A 21267-nucleotide genomic window follows, 5' to 3' on the forward strand; every position below is an offset into this window, starting at 1 on the left:
GATCTCCCGGGGCATTGAGAGGGGATGCCTGGGGGGGGGGGGGACGGCTCTGGGGTGATTTAGTTAATTAACCAAGTCACCCACATCAAAATCAATCGGAGGAGGGAGTCAATTAGCGGCATAACAGCAAGTTGGGAAGCATGGTTTTAATGAGAATTTCCCCTCCTCGGCTTCTTTTTATTATTAAAGGGGAGATGAAACGTTTTCTGTGCTTTTGTGGTTAATTGAAACATGCATCTCAGTTGTGGGCTCTGTTGGAATAAACAACAACTGGTAGGTAATTCTTTTTTTTTTTAAAGGCTGTCTTTATACTGGGCCAATGCCAAGGGCCTAATGGCCTCGCTTGTTTCTGTTCCAGCCAAGATATGGGCAAAGGGCTCTCTAGTCCTTCTTGATCCGGCCAAGATATGGGCAAAGGGCTCTCTAGTCCTTCTTGATCCGGCCAAGATATGGGCAAAGGGCTCTCTAGTCCTTCTTGATCCGGCCAAGATATGGGCAAAGGGCTCTCTAGTCCTTCTTGATCCGGCCAAGATATGGGCAAAGGGCTCTCTAGTCCTTCTTGATCCAGCCAAGATATGGGCAAAGGGCTCTCTAGTCCTTCTTGATCCAGCCAAGATATGGGCAAAGGGCTCTCTAGTCCTTCTTGATCCAGCCAAGATATGGGCAAAGGGCTCTCTAGTCCTTCTTGATCCAGCCAAGATATGGGCAAAGGGCTCTCTAGTCCTTCTTGATCCAGCCAAGATACAGGCAAAGGGCTCTCTAGCCATTTTTTATCCCAGTTTGATCAGCAACCGAGGCTTGGGAAGAACCTTTGCTTGGCTTGCAAAAGATCCCTGGTTCAATCCCTGGCATCTCCAGTGAAAAGGACCAGGCAGCCAGTTTGGGGAAAGGACCTCAGCCTGAGACCCTGGCTCAGTAGAAGAACCTCTGCTTGGCATGCAGAAGTTCCCCGATTCAATCCTCAGCATCTCGAGTCAAAAGGACCAGGCAGCCAATTTGGGGAAACACCTCAACCTGAGCCCCTGGCTCAATAGAAGAACCTCTGCTTGGCATGCAGAAGGTCCCTAGTTCAATCCCCGGCATCTCCAGTTAAAAGGACCAGGCAGCAGGTGGCATGAACGAACTCAACCTGAGGCAACCTGGGGAGCTGCTGCAAGTCTGAGTTGACAATACCGTAGGTTTGATGCAGGAGGAAGCAGTTTCAAATTCATTCGTGTGCATAGCCATTGCAGTACCTCCAGCTTGCGATGAACATCAGAAAACCAAGGTGGATCTGACCAAACCCGTTGGGACACCCAACGCTACCCCTATGTTACCCAAATTGCTGGACACGTGTCCTAAAACACGTATCTTTGAGCTTGTGGGGAATATTAGCTCAAATGCTGCGAGAGGGGGGTAACTTAGCGTTATCGGATCGTTACCTTTGTATACGAGGGTTATTCCACCTGTAGGAACTCAAGGCAAACACAGATTTAAATGGTAAAATGTTAATATAAGCTTTTATTGAAAGGAAAATAACAAAAGTACACACAAATAGCTAACACACATACAAGCAGTCATATAGAGAAGGGGGAGGAAGAGTGGAAGGCTTGATAGTTACCTGTCCGAGGAGTGGTGGGTCAGAGGAAGGAGCACGAACCAGCGTGGGAGGTCCCGGGTTGGAAGACACTCAGAGTGGCTGTGTGAAGCCACAGTTTTTATAGGATTTTGGGAAGGGGGCTATGTGACAAGGCTCAGGTAAGCATGTGCTGGAAGTTTCCAGGGTCCCCAGAGATTAGGACAATACCTGGCCAAGTGGGGGGGGGGGGGTGATGGCTGTAAATGGATTTGGATAAAGGTATTAATGTCTCTGAGGAAGAGAGCCATCAGGTCTAGCTGGCAGGATGTGGGGGAAATATCCCCTGGCAGAGGGGCCAAGTGTGAAAAATGTTGCAAGACAAAGGATTTTCCTAGGTGCCCTTAGGCAACCAGGAGGAAGCCAGTCCACTCACTTAGAAATACAATGGGGGGGGGTCGAGAGTAGGGCATGGAGGCACCTGGATTTCCAAACCAGTAGCTGAGAACAAGCCTGGGCTTGTCCTGTTTCCTAAGATGGAGTCTGCTCTGACATTGCCCTGCCAGAGTGACTTGGTCTGTCCTGTGTCTAGCTTGCTCCCAAGTCTAGACTGTCGCGCTGCGCTATTGGTTAAGGAGTACAGTGTGCCAAGGCATAAGGCAGGGATCCTGCCATGCGTAACATTCCCCCCCTTCTGTAGTGAATTATATGTCCAATTTATTCACTACAGACCAATGTATAATGCGTTAGTGGCGGCAAAGATTGAAATTCAGACTAGAAATTCAGAGAGAAAAGTGGGGCCATCTTCTGCCACTACAAAAACTACAAAAACTTAAGCCAAATTAAAAACAAAACACATTTAGGAGGGGTTTGGGTGACTTAAGGAAAGCTGTGAAGTTGCTGTTCCTCTTTACCACAACCACTCAAAACTAAATGTAACATACATGAACTATGAACTAGCTAAGCGTGAGGTGTCCACCATATGAATAAAGCAATGAACCAATGCAAACTAATACGTTGAGCAAGACAATCTAGCAAACAATAGAAAAAAAAAGCAAATGCAGTGAAAACCAAATTCTATGCAGGCAGGAAACTGTGGGCAATACCTGAGCAATATTTTAGAATGCGAGCACTAGGCAATCCTAAAAATGCTGGCAATGAATATCAAACAATTACTATGAAGCAGGCAGAAAGTGACAGAAACTAAAAAGTTAGACAATGAACTAAGCAATGGCTTCTAATAAGCAATGCAATAAGAACAAGGTAAAGCTAAGCAATTTAGCAAAACTTATATACATATTTAAAACTGATACAGGCACAATGCAATAGACAGTGAGTTGAAATACAGGGCACAATACAATTTGGAATACAGACAATACAGTTTGAAAAACTTCCTCCCCCCCTTGTCCCATTGGCAAAGGTGGGAGTGAAGCTGGAGATTCCTTGAATAGTTGAACATGAGGATTGATGAGGATGAGCAACTGGTTCAGCAGTTGAAGATGTTGATATATATATGCATATATATATAAGACATTGCTGGGTGATGTTTGCAAACACATAGAATGGTAAAGGAGGTTCCTCCATGGGGGTAAAAAAAAAAGTGGTTGTGGAAACAAGCCAATAGCTGGAGATGTGTTCAGCATACCAGTTGATCTTTCTTCCCCCCCTTGTGACTGAAATGGCAGGGGAAGAGGCAGTAAAGGCACTAATCCAGGGCGTCAGAGCGTACGCAGGGTCAGAGATTGCACATAGAAGAAGCAGCAGGCAGGCTGGGCAGTGAGGCTTCATACAGCAGGAGCTGGGGTAAACAGCAAGCATCAGTAGTTCACCAGCAAGTAGGCTGGGGCAGAAAGTGCAGAACAGCAGGTCACAGGACACATCCACAGGAAATGCAGGCAGAGGAACGCTGTCATCTTTGACCAGGTCAGGTCTGGAGGTTGGCGAGCAGGAACAGCATGCAGGCAGGACCATCAGGAATTGGTTGTGATGCACAAGCCTGGAGCCTCCTTAGGGCAGACTTGGCAGACGTGGGTTGCAAGAATATTTGAGTGACCCACGGCATCAACAGCACAGTGGAGCTGAAGAGCTCAAGGGGGAGACACCCAATTGAGAGAAGGATGAAGATTGACAAATGTTCGATGGAGAAGTGTGTGTAGCTGCAAAGAGTGATGCTGCAAAGTCTGCTGAGGCTGGGCTCAAGGAGGCACCCAGCCTGATGGATATGCAGATTAGGAAAAATACTCAAAATTTAGAGCTTTGAAGACAATGAACTCAAATGAAAGATTGGAGCAGAGGGCTGCCCCCATAAGTGACTGTCAAAAAGATCTACTGTGGTGGGTGCCCACCATGACCTTACAGAGACTGAAAATAGAATTTAAGAGGAGCTAGATGCCATCTCCAGGGAGGGAGATGGAGATTAGAGTGCAATCATAAGACAAGGGAAGGAGGATGCCAAACTCCTGGTGAGTTTGGGAATTCGAGAGAAAACTGATAGATTACTATGGGCGACTGAAGCAAGATGCTTTGTAGAAATACACAAGAGGAGACAAAGTCCTTCAAGTCCTGTAAGAAGAGGCTAGGCCTACTGGCCTTCTGCACTGTTGTGTAAAAAGAAGCATTCAGAAAAAGAATCAAAGAGCCAAAGTTAAAAGTTCCTGCAAACATGTTGCAAATGGTCTATGAATGAATAGATTAGCAGCTCAAATACAAATATATATATGAGGGGAAAAAAGAAGAATTGCTAGATAGAATCTGGTCAATTGCTTCCCAGTTAATAAGCACAACAAGAAATAGAAGCTCTGATATGCAATAGGTTAAAAGCATAAGCAGAAAACATTACAGATTTTTCTTTCTAAGGAACATAAGATAAATCAAAACACAAAAAGAAAGCTTCAAAAACAAAACTTGATTGTGATCTATAAAGATCTTGCTATAAAGAGCACAAGAGAGGACTCCTAATTGAAAGAGGACTCAAAAACATGGCAAAATATTGTGGATTGACATAAACAATCTAAAAAGTTAGAGCACATAAGCACAAATCTAAAAGAAAAGGTTTTCTTATAAAAATGAATAAAACAAATAACCTTAAAGAACATTCAAGGATTGAGGAATAGAAACTTGTTTTTCAGACTGAAATCTGCCTGCTTGTAGGCCAGGCTGATTGGATGCCAATTGCTTCTTTTAAAAGTTACATTGGAGTAAAGAATGAATGAGAGGAACATGAAGATGAAGTCAGAGTCCCATTACACAATAGTATGTCAAAAGAATGGTGTTTTTAAGGAGGAAAGACTGTTCCTCTGTACATACACAGAGTGCCTTTTCATAGGAGTCAGGCTGCGTGGAAGCCTGAGTACCCAAATGAAAGGTCTGTATGAAGCTTTCTAAACATATTCAAAACAAAAGCAAAATTGCAAAAACAGATTTTTAAACAAAATTGTCTTATGAAAAGAGGGGGGAAAAATGTTAACTGCCAATTAAAATTTGAAATAGGAAGTAAAAATGTCAGAGGGAAGGAAAAGCTATGGAGGGAATGCCCTTTCTCAAAGAGAAAATATTTCAAATACTATAAGCAGCCAAAATTGTCTTAAAATAAAAACTAAAACTAAACATATTTTAGAACAGAACTATTTTACTGTACTCTCCCCCCCCCCCCTTAGATTCTCTCTGAGGTAGGGGTCAGTCTTTAAAGAAACAAAACTTCTTCCCTTCCTGATTTGAGAAGAAAGAATACTTTCTGTGCTGTTAAAGTTCCTTAGTTATGTAGATTATTTGCCTGGATAGGGGAGAGCAAGGCATGAGTCATGGGGCTGAGTGCCTAGGAAGGCAGTTAGACAAAGAGAGTCTGTTTTAAGATTGCAAAATAGTGGCTGTTTCAGTGTGACTGCAACTATAGCTGGAGGCTCTACCAATTGCAGCCAAATTTAAAATTTGAAAATTTTTGCTTGCAACATTTACTGGGAGGAGGGAAGCTAAGAGAAAATTGAAAAAGAATGTTGTCCTTGCAACAAATTCTTCCCTGTTAAAATAATGGTTGTCACCTTGGATTTTGGAACTCTGTACAGGTTCAGAGGCAGGGTTTCCTTCCTGACTCTGTGATGGGGGAACTGAGGACATTTCCTCTTCTTTAAAGACAAGAGGTGAAGCTGGGTTACTGGATCTGCTGTATTTTCTTTTCAATTTATTATCTGCATGGCTTTGGAAATCCAGTACGTTTTGCAAATGGGTTTTTACATTTAAAAGTTCACCCTGGAATTCCTTGTTTTTCTCATTAAGATCCTTAATTTCTAAATCTTGATTCTGGGTAAGAGTTTTAAATTTCTCTATTTCCTTCTGCCAGTCCTTAGGGGATTCAGAAGAAATTTCTATGGGGCTAGTTTTCTGTAGCTCACATCTAAGTATGTCTCTGTTCCTTTTCTCTCTAATGGCCTTTACAAAACCAAACATGAGTACAGATGTTGGTTGGTCATGATACTGGGACATGTCTGCTCCAGTATTTCTAAGTTCCCGCCATAGAAAAGTCCTGTTACTGATTCTTTTATTGCGCTGCTGATGGGCAGAATTTCTATTCTGGAAGTATTTAGGTTTGAGATTATTTGGGGGAAAATTATTTGAAGGGAAACCATTTTGTGGCTTACTCCTTTCTCCTGGCTTTTGTTTGCTCCAGCCATTAGGTGGCTGCAGGGAGCGATTGTCTCTATTCCTATTAGAATTGGGGTGATTCTGATTAAAGCGGTTCTCCCTCTTGATCCTGTACTGAGAGTGGAGACCGCTGTTTGCCTGAATGTTTAAATTTTTGGAGTCCTGGTTAGTGGGAAATTCAAGAGAACCTGATTCTCTAAGCTGGCCTGCAATGGGGAGCAGTTTCTGGATTTCCTGCCTCTCAGTTCTATCTGCAGGGGTTGTAACTAGAACTGGGTGGAAGGGAGCTGAATTTTCCCCTCGGGGTTCTATGAACATTTTGGGGGTTATTTCTTCTGGCAGAGGCTCAGAAGGTAGAAGGGGAAGAGTCTCTGTATGAATTGTGGCAACTAGAGCCCTTTGGAGCTCTAACTGCTTTTCAAGTTGCTGCATTTTTCTATGGCATGCCTCATGGCTTACTTGAGCATGCTTGGCCACATTGTTCTCCACTAGGAACTGTGCAGCTCCCTTGATCTTAACTAGCTCTGCTTCTAGCTCGAGAATGCGAGCCTCTGCTACCTCAGCTCTTTGCCTTGTGGCTTGGAGCTGACTTTCTAGTTCCTGGATGGTCTGAAGCTGATGAGCCTTCTCCACCCGTGCACTCAAGCGCTCAGTTCTCATGTCCTCCATCTCGGAGAGGTGGATGATATGAGCCTCACGCTGTTCCAGGAGATCAGTTAACTGGGCCTCCCGTTGTTTGAGACGGTCAGTCAGCTGAGCTACCTGCTCCTTCACTAGGGCATCCTTCTCCTCTAGGGCATGTTGCAGCTCAGCAATCTGGGCTACACTGTCCTGAAGGGCAACAAACATACCCCAAGTGGCATAGGAGTCCTTACTGCCACCCCCGAGCTTCCTGGTGTTGCACCATTCTTGGAAAGCCTCGGTAAGGGTTTCCAGGGGGTTAGAGCTTTTAAAAGCTCCCGGGCGCCAGGGGTTCCGGCCGCCCTTCTTGGTCACCCAGAGTGTCAGTCTGTCTGCCGGTTCCTTACGGGCAATCAGGCTAGTCAGATTGAATCTGGATGCCATTTCTTCCTATTAATTTCCAAGATCTTAAAGGGGACGGGGCTTGGTTTTCTGGCTTCTTGTCGCTGGGCAAGCAAGCACAGAGGGGATGAGTTTAGGGGCAGCCGCTGCTCGTCTCTTAAACAGCAGGGGAGAGAGGGGAAAGGATCCCGTGGAGTTTAACCTCTTACGGGTGTGGCTAGTTTGTTTTTGGCTGAGAATGGCCGGGGCTCTTCTCAGTTCAGGGCAAAAACTACCAAAAACCAAGCAGATGGCTGATTTTTCCAATCAAGGTTGCCGGAGCGCACTTGATCCTCGGGAAAACCACCGAAAACCTGAAGGTATTTTTAGGGAAGAGATCACTGGGGGATTTTCTTGCGGCTTCTATATCCTTCAAAGCGGCAAGGGGAAAAGGGGAAGGGCTCCCGTCAAGGCACGTCCTTACGGGGTTTGGCTAGTTTTCTTATTTTATACCGAGATGGCCGGGGCTCTCTCGATTCAGGGACAAAACTACCAAGAAAACCTGAGGGTACCGGCTAATTTATTCGGTTAGGATCGCCCTGGCTTTCCTAAACACGGGGAAAATTACCAAAACCTGGATCATCTGAGCTTCGCAAAGCCCGCTTGAGTTCTCGTGCCACTCCCGACACTCGAAACTCCAACTCCTGCGGCCGCAGGGCAATTTGGTGCTACAGAGAGTGACTCTGCTTGCACAGATTTTAGCAGTAGGGGGATTTTCCTGGTCCTTCCTACAGCTAAGAGGAATTTTGCCTAACGCCTTCCTACGCTTGGCTAATCCCTAGTTGTTGGGTGCGTATCGTCCACCCGCCCGTCTAAGCCTAAGAAAACCTTGCCTCGGTGTTCCTAGCCTTAAAGGAAACTAATCTCCAGCAGGAGCAAAACAATAGCAAAAGGGTAGAAAAGAGAGAGAGAGGCCAACCCTTTTAGAAAGCACACTTCCAAGAGCACATTCACACACTTATGCCAAGAGTTCAAACGGGCTTTTCCCCTTACGTCCGGGTTACTGGAGAGTGCCGTGGGTCCACTTTACTCCCGAGTAAGCCTGGGGCAACTGCCCGCATTCTCCACCATAATCTGTTACCCAAATTGCTGGACACGTGTCCTAAAACACGTATCTTTGAGCTTGTGGGGAATATTAGCTCAAATGCTGCGAGAGGGGGGTAACTTAGCGTTATCGGATCGTTACCTTTGTATACGAGGGTTATTCCACCTGTAGGAACTCAAGGCAAACACAGATTTAAATGGTAAAATGTTAATATAAGCTTTTATTGAAAGGAAAATAACAAAAGTACACACAAATAGCTAACACACATACAAGCAGTCATATAGAGAAGGGGGAGGAAGAGTGGAAGGCTTGATAGTTACCTGTCCGAGGAGTGGTGGGTCAGAGGAAGGAGCACGAACCAGCGTGGGAGGTCCCGGGTTGGAAGACACTCAGAGTGGCTGTGTGAAGCCACAGTTTTTATAGGATTTTGGGAAGGGGGCTATGTGACAAGGCTCAGGTAAGCATGTGCTGGAAGTTTCCAGGGTCCCCAGAGATTAGGACAATACCTGGCCAAGTGGGGGGGGGGGTGATGGCTGTAAATGGATTTGGATAAAGGTATTAATGTCTCTGAGGAAGAGAGCCATCAGGTCTAGCTGGCAGGATGTGGGGGAAATATCCCCTGGCAGAGGGGCCAAGTGTGAAAAATGTTGCAAGACAAAGGATTTTCCTAGGTGCCCTTAGGCAACCAGGAGGAAGCCAGTCCACTCACTTAGAAATACAATGGGGGGGGGGTCGAGAGTAGGGCATGGAGGCACCTGGATTTCCAAACCAGTAGCTGAGAACAAGCCTGGGCTTGTCCTGTTTCCTAAGATGGAGTCTGCTCTGACATTGCCCTGCCAGAGTGACTTGGTCTGTCCTGTGTCTAGCTTGCTCCCAAGTCTAGACTGTCGGGCTGCGCTATTGGTTAAGGAGTACAGTGTGCCAAGGCATAAGGCAGGGATCCTGCCATGCGTAACACCTAGGACAGCCCTCCTCCTCCACTCTGTCATAGACCCCAGCCTCCATTCCAGTTGCTGTAGCAACTATTTGTTTGTTCATTTATTTATCTCCTGCTTCCCTTGCCAGCGGGATTCCAGGAAGAACAATATAAACCGATAAAAAGAGAAGGGGGGGGGGAGACGATTTCTGAATACTGATCAGGTCTCCTCTTCCTCCTCTTCCTGCTGGCAAGTCCCCCCCCCCACCCTCAGATTCATAGGCTGTTCCCATGGGCCCACAGCTGCAGGCACCCCCAGACTTAAGCTCCTGGGGGCAGGCGAGAAACAACCGCAGCCAGATCTGATTCGATGGCTACCACCTAGTCCTAAGCAACTTGCTTGCTGCCCTTTCTCCCCTGCTAGTCATGTGTGCTGGAGGCTGCACCCAGTGAAAAATGTGTTCTACTCGGCAGATGCAAGAGCTGCAGAGGACATGATATAAGAGCATAAGAAGAATATCCTACAGGGAGCATCGGAGGAGATATTTAGAATAGGAGCTTTCTGGAATTTTCCAATCAGTCCCCTCCTGTGTCTGATGGGCTCAGTGGAAGACTTCTACGATTTCCGTAGAAGCGCTTCAACGAACGGCTTTTTGCGGGACTGTTTCAGGAGTGTGGCAGATTGTGTGCGACGTTGTGCGTAACTGCAAATTAATAGCGATTACAATTTGCAGCCATTGTGCAATTTTGAACTAGTGCGGAATGGCCCTTCCTGTTCACTTTGAGTACGATTCTTGCCGCCTTTCCTTCCAGAACAGTTAGTCAGTTAGACAGTTAGGACCTTCTCTCTCCTCTCTTGCTCTTCCATTGCCTCTGTCAACGCTACGAATGCTCCTTGACCATTCAGCAACACTGATGCAGGAAGGAAACTCGTGCTTTGTTCTCCCTGCGTCATTCCTTACTACAGATATTACTGCAGCCACATGGATATTGGGTGGAACTGATTTTATTCACGGTTGCCAGCCTGGTGTCGTGGTTAAGAGTGGCAGCCCCTAATCTGGCAAGCCAGGTTTGATTCCCTGCTCCTCTACATGCAGCCAGCTTGGTGCCTTGGTCTTGTCATAGCCCTGATAATGCTGTTCTCATAGAGCAGTTCTCTCAGAGCTCTCTCAGCCTCTGTTGTGGGGAGAGGAAGGGAGGGCAATTTTAAGCCATTTTGAGACTCCTTCGGGTAGAGAAAAGCTGCATATAAGACCCAACTCTTCTTCTTTTTCTTCAGTAATATCAGGGCTCTCTCAGCCTCCCCTCCCTCACAAGGTGTCTGTTGTGGGGAGAGGAAAGGGAAGGTGATTGGAAACCACTTTGAGACTCTCTTGGCAGAGCATGAAAACCAGCTCTGCTTCTTGACAGCTCGTGACAGTCAAAGGGCTATTGAGTCCATGCTGCCAAGCAACCATTTTCTCCAGGGGAAATGATCTCTGTTGCCTGTAAAAGAGCTGTAAAACTAGAGGATCCCCAGGTCCCACCTGGAGGCTGGCATCCCTAACAGAAGATGTTAAGTTTGTGGGCTCAGTACACTCAGATGCAGCATCTTCAGTAATTCAGCTCTTTATTAACACCAACCAAACACTGACCAACTGACACACAACCCACCGTACTTTTATACCCTTCGGACACCAGCCAGAGGAGTCGATTGGCTCTTAACAGAGCCTTGCGATTGGACCAGGGATAGTCAAACTGCGGCCCTCCAGATGTCCATGGACTGCAATTCCCACAAGCCCCTGCCAGCGAATGCTGGCAGGGGCTCGTGGGAATTGTAGTCCATGGACATCTGGAGGGCCGCAGACTACCCCTGGACTATACCGTATGCATTTCACTGGGTACAACAGATAAACCAAAGGGGTTCTCCATGGGCTCCATTACAACCCTCACCTTAGAATGACTGCAAGCATTGTTCAAAGTCCACAGGCGCAACAGAAGAAAATAATAGGTCCTGAGATCCCTTCCTCTCGTTCTCTCCCTCCCCTCATTCTATATGCAGCTGTTTCTCTTCTAAATGAAACTGTTTCATTCATTTAAGCAGCCTGGCGCTCTGTCCCTCCTTCACCTCTTTCCCAGCCCTGTCGGAACTGCCCCGCTTCCGCAGGGCCTGCAAGACAGAGCTCTTCCGCCAAGCATTGGGTTGGGGCCAGTGGTCTTCATAACATCATACAGGCCTCTCCTGGAACCCGCCCTCCCCCCCCCAGAAAATGCCCTCTGATGGGCTATATCAGAAAGCCACTGGAGGTGCGGAGATGTGTGGGATTTTCTATTGTTTTAAAGTTTTTAATACTTACGTTTTATATATGTTTTATATTATTATGTGCATTATATATAAGTGCCACTCTGCGCTTAACACCCATTCAAGGCAGCTGTCCCGCCCCTGAGTGCCTCCTCCTCCAACCGACTTGTCTCTGTCCAGCGGCCAGCCAATCGCTTTCCCTCCCCCACCCCTGACCACCCCTCCTTCTTCTACTTCCCTCCGAGGCTCGGAGGCTGCAGATACCTGCTTCATGAGAGATGCCCCTGCTGGTGAGTTCCCTAACACCGGCCTGCAGCCTTTCCAGGTCCTGGGGGGAGGGGGCCGCCATCTGCAGACTTCTTCCACCCCATCCCCCTAATCTAACACCCGTTGTATTCCTAAACAAAACGGGCTTGGCCCCTTTTATCTTGATCAAAACTTGGTTGGCCTTAAAGGTTATATATATAATACTTATGTTTTATATAAGTTTTTAATACTTATGTTTGTTGTACTCTGCCCAGAGGCAAAAGGGGAGGGCGATATATTAATTTAACAACAAAAACCATTATAAACTGCCAGTACTTTGAATGACATTGCAGAGAAGGGCAACTGAAGAGGAGCTTAGTTTTCGCTTAGTCCTTCATGGCTATCGGACCATGCTACTCGTTTCCCACATGGCCATGTAAAGAATAGGATCATAGAATCCTAGCGTTGGAAGGGACCTCCAGGGTCATCTAGTCCAACCCCTGCAGAATGCAGGAAATTCACAGCTACCTGCCCACCCACAGTGACCCCAGTTCCATGCCCAGATGATGTCCCTCCCCAAAAAAACAGAATCCCCAGTCTGGCCGGGAGGAAACCTAAACTCTTTTGCTGCAGAAGGCCAGGGCATTCAAAAAATAATTAATTAATTGCCCCTGCCAAGTGTTGATTTCAATTTACCGTCACCTGAGCTGGGGTCGCTCTCTCGCCAGGCTTGGCAAAGCTCCGAAGACCTCTGCTCAATGATTAATCAGCGGCAGATCAGACCCGGAAGGCGTCCGAGCCCCGTTGGGAAGCCTCCTTCCCTTCCCTTCTCTCCTTGGTCTCCCCCCTTAATATTTGTATGTAAAGTAACTGGAAGGTGAGGATTTTAAACTCAATTAAGAAGGCAATGACATTTCCCAGCGATTTGAGGGCTTGCCGCTGCCTGCCTGTGCGTGCACGAGTGTGGGAGAATACAAAAGACGCCGTGATTAATCATGCCCCTCTCCCACGAGGAAAGAATTCTCTCCGTCTTCACCGTGGAACGCTCCAACAACGATAAAGCGAGGGGAAATTTCACTGGTCTCCTGCCAGCGCATTTCCATATCCGAGAAAGAGAAAGGCAGACAGCTGTGTGGGTGGATTAGTGACGTTTGCGGGAAGGTAATTAGAGAAGCGTTCGGTCTCAGGGCCTAAGGACAGGCCAGGGAGTCAGGGATCCCGGTAAACAGTGGTCTGTGGGCCGAGATGAAAAAGGACGCAGAGATTGGACGCGGAAGACTCGAGCAGGGAGGTGGAGAAGCAAAGCGAGTTCGGTGATGGAGGCCATTCGGCGGCTTTGCCAAACCAGCAGGACGAGAGGAAAGCCAATTGGTCCTCGATAACGGGAGAGCAAGGGAGCCTAGTCGTGGTTTTTTCACTTCATGGCTCAGCTGCAAAATGCACCGGACATCATGCTAGGATGGCCAGCTCTGAATTGGAAAATACTTTGGGGTTTTGGGGGTTAAGCCTGAGGGAAGCGTGGTTTGGGGAGGGGAGGGACTTCAGTGGGGTATAATACCATAGAGTCCACCTTCCACGGTGGCCATTTTCTCCGGGAGAGATAAGCCCAAGAGATCCTTAGCCAACGCCTACTGCTTGATGACGCTGATCCTGCCTTGAGCAGGCGGTTGGACTAGAGGGACTGTCTGGCCCCTTCCAACTCTATGATTCTATGACGACCTCCCACTGTCTCTTCAGCACACCTGCTGGAAGGCCGTGGTTCCTGGTCTGTTCCAGAAATAAATTCATTCCGACTAGAACCCGGTTCAGTCCCAGAATGCGTCAAACTGAGCCCAGTGGAGTTTCGCTATGTGACTGAGTCACAAAAATGTTATGCTCCACAACACATGGAGTTGTTATGCTCTACAACAGGGGTAGTCAAACTGCGGCCCTCCAGATGTCCATGGACTACAATTCCCAGGAGCCCCCTGCCAGCGAATGCTGGCAGGGGGCTCCTGGGAATTGTAGTCCATGGACATCTGGAGGGCCGCAGCGAATGCTGGCAGGGGGCTCCTGGGAATTGTAGTCCATGGACATCTGGAGGGCCGCAGCGAATGCTGGCAGGGGGCTCCTGGGAATTGTAGTCCATGGACATCTGGAGGGCCGCAGTTTGACTACCCCTGCTCTACAACATGCTGAGAGAGAAAATGTGGTCAGGGATGGGGAATAAGAGAGTCCTGTGCTATGCCCCCCTCCCCTCCAGTTCTTCAGTTGTGACACTCTCATTCCGCATGGATTGGATAATTCACCTTCAGTGCACTTTAGAAGTAGATTTGCACAGGAAAACCCAGCTGTAAAAAAATACTGCAAGTGCATTATTCAATGTGGAATGAAGAAATGTTTTTTTTGTAACCCGAAGGCTTCTCAAAGCAGTTACAATTGCAAAACACTTCCTCTCCCTAAAAAAGACATCTTGAGAGGCAGGTGAGACAGAGAGAGCTCTGAGAGAACTGTGACTGGCCCAAGGTCACCTAGCTGGCTGCATGTGGAAGAGGAGTGGGGGATCAAGCCCAGTTCTCCAAATTTGAGGCTTCTGGGGTCCATTTTCTCTAGACAATTTTCTCTCTGATCTTTAGGATGATCCTTCATTGAACAGGGGGTGGGACTAGATGGCCTGCATGGCCCCTTCCCACTCTAGGATTCTAGGAGTCTAGTTCAGCTGTGGATGGGCTGCCTAAGGAGGTGGGGAGCTTCCCCTCACTGGCACTCTTCAAGCAGCGGCTGGACAGATCCTTCTCCTCGATGCTTGAGGCTGATCCTGCACTAAGCAGGGGGTGGGACTAGATGGCCTGCATGACCCCTTCCCACTCTGGGATTCTAGGACTCTAGTTCAGCCGTGGAATGGACTGCCTGAGGAGGTGGGGAGCTCTCCCCCTCTGGCAGTCTTCAAGCAGTGGTTGGACAGATCCTTCTCCTGGATGCTTGAGGCTGATCCTGCACTGAGCAGGGGGTGGGACTAGATGGCCTGCCTGGCCCCTTCCCACTCTAGGATTCTATGATTCTATCTCCATCACCTACTACCTGGAGGTTGGCAACCCTATATATTCCAGATCCATACATGCTTACATGCATACCTACATATTCCTCTTCTCAGCACTACTTGTTCCTTAATTTTGCAAAAGAGAATACCAACATTTAACACTACGGAGAGAAAACCCCCTTTTAAAAGACACATGATTTCATTAAACAATACTGTGACAATGTAAATTGAGCGCAGGTGGTCCAATTTATTTGTGGCAGGAAGTGAATTTGTGGTGGAGAAATTCTGGGCTGTTCGCTGAGAAATTTCAGAACCTTCGGTGTTCGTCTCCCTTCCCGAGAACGGGAATTATGCATCGTTGCTTTCGTTTGTTAAGAACGGCGAATCAAGCTGAAGCAAAGAGGCAACTGTTTCTCAAGTTAGCCGTTCCATCAGCGAGCGCGGCTGCCGATTCCGAAAAACTTTGTTCGAGGCTTGGGCGGTGGACCATGAAATAGCAAAGAAACAGCCTCTTTGAGATGGCATGTTCATTTGCGGCTCGTATTTTGCACTTTTGATATGCATCCTATCAGGACGGCATACACACACACACACACACAATCTAAGTATGCCCCAAACCCCCTTCCCCACCTGAGCGTGCCGTTTGATTGGCTGTTCCAGAGCACAAGCCTCTGTGTCAGAAAGTGATTTATAGCAACGGTAGGGATGAATTTCAATTGTCTTATCCGAGCCGTTTCACAATCCCAAAAGCTTTGTTATCCTCATAGTTTTGAAATATTTATATCCCACGGTGACTCCCTTTCCCCCCACTTTTTCAGAATGCCTACCATCCTTTACATCTTCTATCCTGCCGGTCTCGGGTGCATCGTACAGTCCCAGTTCACCACCTGTCTTGTTTTTTTTTTAAGTCCCCTGGCTTTTAGATCATTCGCATTTCATCACTTGGGTGCCCAAACTCTGTCACGGTTTCCCCCCCTTTTCTATACATTTGTCTCCCTCTAGTGGCTATTTCGATATTACACCGCTATATCTCCCTCTAGTGGCTGTTTGTTTCCCTCTAGTGGCTGTTTGTCTCCCTCTAGTGGCTGTTTCGATATTACACAGCTATATCTCTGGTTTGCTGCCCTGGCAGGATGTTTTAATTGTTCCGATGTTATTTCAGTGATGTTCGTGACTGTATTTTTATCGACTGATGTTACCCGCCTTGAGCGTTGCAAGAAGGGTGGGTTTTAAAATAATGTCATTAATTTAATGAGGCTGGGAAGAAACTGGTGATACAGCGATGAAATATAAAAATGCCCACTAGAGGGAGCAAACACGTCTGGAAAAGAAAACAAATTCAATGCAGACATACAGACCACATGATACCATGTGTACAGAAGCCCCATAGACTGCTGTAACCATGTCTCATCAAGTCTCCTTTCTCATATTTACAGAGCTTTCCCCAGATAGGGTAACCTTTTTAGTAATCACTCCTCACTCAGACATTGCAAAGAGGTGTTGGGTTCAGAGAATCAAAATGCTTAATTCACATACTTCCACCATTTATTCATATTCTGACAGACAGATGGACAGACAGATAAATATTACTATGCAGGCCAAAATGTGTGTGTTTGCAGGTTTATTTCCCTGAGACAATAAGCAACCAGGCCACAGGGTTAAACAAGGAATTAACTTCTACTTACATAGCATTAACTGAGGAAGAGGCTATTTATTATATTTATTTAGTTTTAAATTTATTGACCACCACTCCCGGACCATGCTGGCTCGTGGTGATTTACAGTAACCCCCTCGATAAAACATTGATAAAATTATAGAATTCCCAGGCAGCATAGTCCCATCTTATTCCCTCCCCTCTAACCGTCCAACATGAGCCAATGACCCTTCCCCTGCCCCCACAGCCGACAAGCCTTGGGGAAGGAGGGGGGCTCTTCCTGTCTTCCTGGCAACTGTGGCCTGGGCCCTGCATATATGAGGGACTGTTTGTCTCCTTATGCCCCCCACAGAGCTCTTCACTTGGTGGGTGTGAATCTGTTGGTGGTCCCTGGTCCCCGGGAGGCACACCTGACACTGGCCAGGGCCTTTTCTGGAATGAGCTCCTGGAAGAGCTGAGGGCCTTGACGGAACTATCTCAGTTCCGCATTGCTTGTGAGGCGCAGCTCTTCCGCCAGGCGTTTGGTTGAAGCCAGGCTAAGAAGATCGGGTCCTTCCCCATATAGACCCCATTTGCCGGTCATCTGGGCAGGAGTTATCTCCCAAGCTGTGGGTAGCTGTGGTCGGGTGTGCAAAGAAGGGAGGAGAGAATTAGATTAGTTTTAATGCCAGTGGCATGGGATTGTAGGTATCTTTTTCCTTCTGTTTTTATGTGGTTTAGATCATTTTAATGTATAGAATCATAGAATTGGAAGGGGCCATCCAGGCCATCTAGTCCCACCCCCTGCTCAACTCAGGATCAGCCTAAAGCATCCAAAAGATTCTGTCCAGCCGCAGCTTGAAGACCGCCAGTGAGGGGGAGCTGACCACCTCCTTAGGCAGCCCATTCCACAGCTGAACTACAAGAATCCTAGAGTGGGAAGGGGCCATGCAGGCCTTCTAGTCTCACCCCCTACTCAGTGCAGGATCAGCCTCAAGCATCCAGGAGAAGGATCTGTCCAGCCGCAGCTTGAAGACCGCCAGTGAGGGGGAGCTGACCACCTCCTTAGGCAGCCCATTCCACTGCTGAACTAGACTCTTAGAATCCTAGAATCCTAACCACTGACCAAGGACTCGACTCCTTAAAACTACCTTAACAGAACATGGGGGGTTGTGGTATAAGGGTGACTGATCGTACATCCCCTCCACCCTCAGGGGAAATTTTTTAGAGGTTTACCATGATAGGAAAACCGTGGGGCATTTTGGATTCCTGAAAACGTGGGGGTTGCTACGCAGGCAATTCTGTTGGACATGTGTGCAGAGGGGTGTGGAATATTCTGTGAGGGGGTGCCCGAACTGTGTGAGATCTAAACGTGGGGCGGGGAAGCCCCCAGGACTCCTCAAACTGCTAGAGGTCCTCTCTTGGCCCTGGGAGGCCATCTTCATGGATTTCATCACTGATCTTCCTCCCAGCTTGGATAAGACGGTGATCTGGGTGGTGGTAGACCTGTTAGAATCTTAGAATCAGAGTTTGGAGGGACCTCCTGGGTCATCTAGCCCAACCCCCTGCATTATGCAGGCCACTTATTTGTACATCTTTGTCTCCAAACCCCTCACCATCTTTGTTGCCCTCCTCTGGACACGCTCCAGTTTGTCTACATCCCTGTTCTTCAAACAGGCTCTCTTTGTTCCCTGCGCTATGCTCCCCACTGCTCAAAAATGGGAGGAGCTTTTTGTCCAACACGTGGTTCAGCTGCATGCCTTCCCAGACAGAATAATTAGCGACCAAGGAAGTCAGTTCGTTGCCAAGTTCTGGGGGCCCCTGCTGGAATTGGTGGTGATCTCCTGGGCAAACCTCAAAGGGGACAAAAACCATGGGTCAGGAACTAGGGGTTCATGACAGGTGCCATAGGCCAGTCATTGTTTGCCTCTGGCAGGAACATTGTTTGCCTTCTTTGGTGGTTTCCCATCCAGGTAGCAATCATGGATGACCCTGCTTAGCTACTGTGATGTGATAAGACCAGGCTAGTCTGGGTCCTCGAAGTCAGGATGTTAATTTACCTACTTAATTTATAGGCCACCTTCTTTGCTGAGACTCCAGATGGATTCCAAGATGCACACATAATTAAGGCAGGCAGCAGAAGATATTCAATAAAGAATGCAGTTTAATTTTGTTTTTGAAAAAGATGAGACTTTGCCCTGAATTGTCCTCGTAAAACGTATGTGCTTCTCCAAACGATGTGCGTCTTGGCATCTCTTGATAGGGTTTTTAAATTTTTTTCGCTGCACATTAAGTCGGAAATTCTAATCGGCTGTCAGGTCCAAAACACCTTTGTAAATCGGCTTTCGAGAGCGATGCTAAAGACCCTTAAACGGTGACGATCAAACGCTTGTCAAATGCCGCCTACCACTGCATGTCTCCGGCGCGGTCGAATAGAAGAATGCCATTCCATGTCAGCCATCGAAAGGTCTCAAATATCAGCTGTCAAAGATGGAACGGGAATTTTTCAAAAAAAATAAAATCCATCGTAGAGTGTTGAAGACAGATATGGAATATTCTGCGGATATTGGCCAAGAGTCAAAGGACATCGAAGCGTCTTCCAATTACATTAGCAGAGGAGAAATTTGCGGAGCACTGAAGGAATAAATTCACCTCTACAAGTGGGGGGGAGGGAGGAATGACTCTACTGTTCTCATTTCGTTTCTTCGTTTATTAATTGCGAACATTTATAACCTCTCTGACTGGAGCACTGGGGAGGGGAGAACGCATTTGAAAAGCAATCAAGCGCACGTCGAAAAGCTGCATCAGCCGTGCCGACCTTAAAAACGTGTACATTTTAAAAAGCCAGAAGTCTCCCGTGCATTAAAAACACTTTCAAAGACATTAAATGCAGTCAGTAACATCAAAGCCTTCGCCCAAATCAGCGGCTTCGAGGCTTGACGGGGGAGAAAGATCTTCAAAACTTGCTAATCAAAGGCCTTTTCAGCAAATGACAAGAGAGGAGACACAAACCTCCTCGGAGGGATGTGCTATAGCAGTGGTCCCCAATGTGGGACCCCTGACACCTTTCTTGGTGCCCACAAAGTGATTTCATAGTGAAGATGAGTTTGTTTTTTATATCCCGCTTTTCACGACCCAAAGGAGTCTCAAAGCACCTTACAATTGCCTTCTCCCCACAACAGATACCCTCTGATGTAGGTGGGGCTGAGAGAGCTCTGTCAGAACTGCTCTGTGAGAACAGCTCCAAAAGAACTGTGACTGGCCAAGGCCCCCCAGCTGGCTGCACATGGGGGAGTAGGGGAGTCAATCCCGGTTCTCCAGATTGGAGAATGCCGCTCTTTACCACGACTAAGCAGCAGACACTTTGGAATATCTGATTTGTTTTGCTTCTGTTTTCTGAGATTGAGCTTGTCTGGGAGAAAGCCTCTGAGCATATGCAGAGTAGGTTGAGGTGAGATACCTCTGAGCAAATTCAGCTTCTTTCCCCCACTAAAAAAAAAATGGACTGAATAGCAGAGAGCTTTTGAGCAAAATATCTTTCCCTTCTGAGAAAGTGTATTAAAACAAATGGTACCAATCCTGCCCCCTACCCAATGAAGCTGCCTTAGGTCAGGCCTTTAGTCCATCAGAGCTGGTATTTATGCAGGTTGGCAGCAGCTCTCCAGGGTCCCAGGCAGAGGTCATTGAGGTCCCCTAAGACCATATCTTTAACAGGAGATGCTGGGAATCGAACCTGGGACCTTCTGCATGCCAAGCAGATGCTCTACTACTTAGCTACGTCACCTACTGCCTTGCCTGCTCCTTTGAACTGGAGATGCTGAGGATTGAACCTTGGACCTTCTGCATGCCAAGCAGACGTGTTTCTCTGCCCATTCCTTTCAGGTGAAGAGTGGCAGCTTCTAATCTGGCAAGCTGGGTTTGATTCCCCGCTCCTCTTCCACATGCAGCCACCAGGGTGACTTTGGGCTAGCCACAGTCCTGATAGTGCTGTTTTGACAGAGCAGGAACAGAATGAAGTCACACAGCTCCTGGTTCTCAGGGTCATTCTACCAAGTCTGAAGAACCATATTTGCTCTCTTGACCTCCGTGCAGGAGGGGGGGGGGATGAAAATATGAAAGACCATTCGCAGCTGACTTAGAACTGCACTTGCTTCTCCGTCCTTTCCCATGATTCTGAAACAGCTATGAGTACAGGCACAAGACAGATGTCTCCCTGTGGTTTAAATAATGCACAGATGCACATTCATGATAAAGAGACGTAAAGCATGCACACCTGGTACTTTGTAGAGGATTCAATAATTAAAATGAAAACAGACAACGGTGGAGAATTCTGGACGCATCGAAAATTTCTGAAGACAGAGCGGAATACAGATATCTAAATAAATAAATCAGTTTCTACCCGGGTGATCCTGAAACAGGAAGATCAGCTCTGATGGAGAAAATGGCTGCTTTAGAGGGTGGACGGCGTAGTATTTAGCTCCACTGAGGTCCCTCCCTGTTAGAGCTGTTCTCACAGAGCAGTCCTGTCAGAGCTCTCTCAGCCTCACTTACCTAATAAGGTGCCTGTTGTGGGGAGAGGAATGGAAGGTGATTGTAGTCTGTTTTGAGTCATGTGAGGCTGATGACCTTGGGCTAGTCTCCGTTCTTTCAGAGCTCTCTCAGCCCCACCTATCACTCAAGGTGAATGTTTTGGAGAGTGGAAGGGAAGGCGATTGTGGGCAGCTTTGAGACACAAGGCCTGCTGGGCAACCTTGGGTTAGTCACAGTTCTTTCAGAGCTCTCTCAGTCCCACCCACCTTACAGGGGAGAGGAAGGGAAGGCGATTGTAAGCCACTTTGAGACTCCTTCAGGCAGTGAAAATCGGGGATTATA

At 47.4% G+C, this 21267-nt stretch overlaps 1 long non-coding RNA gene across 1 annotated transcript in view; it reads left to right on the forward strand.

The window, feature by feature from the left end:
- Positions 1-19191, forward strand: part of LOC143839144 (uncharacterized) — a 45544-nt gene extending 26353 nt beyond the window's left edge. Inside the window, exon 3 of the long non-coding RNA XR_013231639.1 lies at positions 18471-19191. This is a non-coding gene — a long non-coding RNA (uncharacterized LOC143839144). The remainder of the gene's footprint in view (positions 1-18470) is intronic.
- Positions 19192-21267: the final 2076 nt, after the last annotated feature.

The sequence above is a fragment of the Paroedura picta genome, chromosome 5 (genome assembly GCF_049243985.1).
Source record: "Paroedura picta isolate Pp20150507F chromosome 5, Ppicta_v3.0, whole genome shotgun sequence".
Classification (NCBI taxonomy): Eukaryota; Metazoa; Chordata; class Lepidosauria; order Squamata; family Gekkonidae; genus Paroedura; species Paroedura picta.